A 3,202-nucleotide genomic window follows, 5' to 3' on the forward strand; every position below is an offset into this window, starting at 1 on the left:
TTGTATCCACCCCAGCACTCATCTGTAAAATGGGGATTAAAATGGGGCAACCTGATCACTTTATAACCTCCCCAGCTTAGAACAGTGCTTTGCACATAGTAAGCTCTTAATAAATGCCATTATTATTATTATTATTATGCTCTATCCACTGCTTAGTAGAACCTCCACTATTCATTCTTTCATTCATTCATTCAATCGTATTTATTGAGCGCTTATTGTGTACAGAGCACTGTACTAAGTGCTTGGGAAGTACAAGTTGGCAACATATAGAGACGGTCCCTACCCAACAATGGGCTCACAGTCTAGAAGGGAGAGAAAGACAACAAAACAAAGCCTGTGGAGAGGTGTCCAGTAGTTGTCTATTAATCTCTGCATCAAATGGAAACTCCCTACTACTGGCTTTAAGGCATTCATTCTGCTCCCCCTCCAATACCTAATCTTGTTAATCTCCTACTACAACCCAGCACACTCACTTCTCTCCTCTAGCAACCAACTACTCACTGTGCCTCAATTTCATTTTTCTTTCTACTGATCCCTTACCCAGAGGGTTGGTTCTACTTCCCCCTTCCAAAACACCACGTTCCCAATCAAACCTCTACAAAAATCATATCTTCTTCAAGAAGCCTTCCCTGATTAACCTCTCTTTTCCCCACCCTATTCCTCCTCTCTTCTGTGTCACCTATAGGAGTGAGTCTGTATTCCTTAAATACTTCATGTTTATAGCCTTATACACTGTCCCTTCCCCATCCTGCAATTTCTTTTAATATCTTAATCCCCCACTAGTCTGTAAGCTCTTCATGGTAGGTATCATCATGTCTTGTCTTGTCTTATGCTCTTGAGTCTTCTCCGACTCATAGCAACGCCATGGACACATCTCTCCCAGAACGCCCCACCTCCGCCTGCAATCATTCCGGTAGTGTGTCCAGAGAGTTTTCTTGGTAAAACTACTGAAGTGGTTTACTACTGCCTTCCTCCACGCAGTAAACCCGAGTTTCTGCCTTTGACTCACTCCCATACAGCTGCTGCCCAGCACAGGTGAGTTTTGACTTGTAGTGGATGGCCTTCCACTTGCTAGCCACTGCCCAAGCTAGCAGTGGAATGGGTATGCTTCTGCTGACTCTCCCTCCCATAGCCAAAACTGGTAGAGTACTGGACACTCTCCAGGTGCGACCCTGAGAGGGTAGTATCACGTAAAACAACTACACTGTGTTGTACTCCCTCCCTCAATCACTTAGTACAGTGCTCTGCATATAGGAAGAACTCAATAAATACTATTGATTTATTAGTTGCATCTATTCTTTACAAATTTCCTATATGCCAGTGGCCCCGCTTGCTCATACATTGTGAGCTCTTGGAGATCCAGTGACCGTGTCTAATTCTCCAGTGCTTAGTACAGTATTTTGCATATTTCAATCATCCAATGGTATGTTTTGTGTACTTATGCAGAGCACTGAACTAAGCACTTGGGGGAGTGCAAAAGTGTTGGTAGATATAATCCCAGTCCTCAAAGAGCCTATAGAAGACACTTAATGAATATTGTTACTATTACTTGATATTCCCTAGGTTAAAGGAAACTTGGGTTAGAGTAAGTTTGACTTAGTGGATGCCATATCCATTCACATAACCATTTCTTCCAACACCACATCACATTCTATCCAGATAAACACACGCAGTGTCGGAAGAATTGTGCCAAACTCCCTCACAGTGTTCTATCTAAAATATATAGTGAATGAACTCATTAGGGATGAACTGAATGACACTATTCGGTATGTACTGCATGCCAAGCACTGTTAATAATAATAATGATAATTGTGGTACTTGTTAAGTGCTTACGTGTGCTGGGCACTGTACTAAGCACAGGAGTGGATACAAGTAAATCGGGTTGGACACAGTCCCTGTCTCACATGGGGCTCCCACTCTCAATCTCCATTTTACAGTTGAGGGAATGGAGCCACAGAAGAAGTGAAGTGACTTGCCCAGTGTCACACAGTAGACAAAGTGGCGGAATCGGGATTAAAACTCATGACCTTCTGACTGTGCCTGTGCTCTATCCACTACAGCATTCTGAGCGAGAAACAGTATGACTCAGTAGATAGAGCATGGTCCTGAGAGTCAGAAGGACAGGGGTTCTAAGCCCAGCTCTGCCACATGCCTGCTGTGTGATCTTGGGCAAGTCACTTAACTTCTCTGGGCCTCAGTTACCTTATCTGCAAAATAGGAATTAAGAGTGTGAGCCCCATGTGAGACAGAGACTATGTCCAAGCTTCTTAATGTGTATCTACCCCAGTGCTTAGTACGTGCTTGGCACATATTAAGTGCTTAACAAATACCATTATTATTATTATTATTATTACTACTACTGTGTGTGGTGCACTGTGCTAAATGTCTAATGGGCACTAAATGTTTTGGGTATTCAGTACAAGTAAAATACCAGGTTATCATTACTTTTTAACAGTGTTTGTTAAGTGATGATGATGATGATGATGATGATGATGATGGAATTTGTTAAGCACTTACTGTGTGCAAAATACTGTTCTAAGCACTGGGAGGGGATACAAGGTGATCAAGTTGTCCCACGGGGGGCTCACAGTCTTAATCCCCATTTTACAGATGAGGTAACTGAGGCTCAGAGAAGTTAAGTGACTTGTCCAATGTCACACAGCCGACATATGGTGGAGCTGGGATTAGAACCCATGACCTCTGACTCCCATGAACATGCTCTTTCCACTGAGCCACACTGCTTCTAGCTTACTATGTACCAGGCACTGTCCTAAGCAGAGGGGTAGATACAAGCTAATTAGTTGGACACAGTCCATGTCCCATGTTGAGGTCAAGCCTTAAAGCCCACTTTACAGGTGAGGAACATGAGGCACAGAGAAGTTAAGTGACTTCTACAAGGTCACACATGGAGCACAGCAGAATCCAGTCCCCCAACTTCCAGGTCCATGAGCTTTCCACAAGGCCATGTGGCTTCTTCTACCTCTTGAGGAGCTTACCTTCTGCAGTGTTGGGCAGGGAAAGTGATCTCATCTTCAAAGAACAGTTGGATCATTATTTCAAGTGGAGTAAGATAATCACAACAAAATGTAAGTGAAGCCATCTGGGAATTACCTGAATGGACCCATTTGCTAGAGCAAATGACACTTCCATCAGTTAGCAGCTGGGAGAATGACAATAGCAAAATGACAAAATGACAAAATAG

The 3,202-nt window shown here is 43.2% G+C and overlaps 1 non-coding gene across 1 annotated transcript; it reads right to left on the reverse strand.

Annotated features, from left to right (window-relative positions):
* Positions 1-1,045: 1,045 nt before the first annotated feature.
* On the reverse strand, positions 1,046-1,182 carry LOC119926226. Its single transcript, XR_005450118.1, has one exon. It is a non-coding gene; the product is annotated as a small nucleolar RNA SNORA7 (small nucleolar RNA).
* Between the last annotated feature and the right edge of the window lie 2,020 nt (positions 1,183-3,202).

The sequence above is a fragment of the Tachyglossus aculeatus genome, chromosome 3 (assembly GCF_015852505.1).
Source record: "Tachyglossus aculeatus isolate mTacAcu1 chromosome 3, mTacAcu1.pri, whole genome shotgun sequence".
NCBI classification, from domain to species: domain Eukaryota; kingdom Metazoa; phylum Chordata; class Mammalia; order Monotremata; family Tachyglossidae; genus Tachyglossus; species Tachyglossus aculeatus.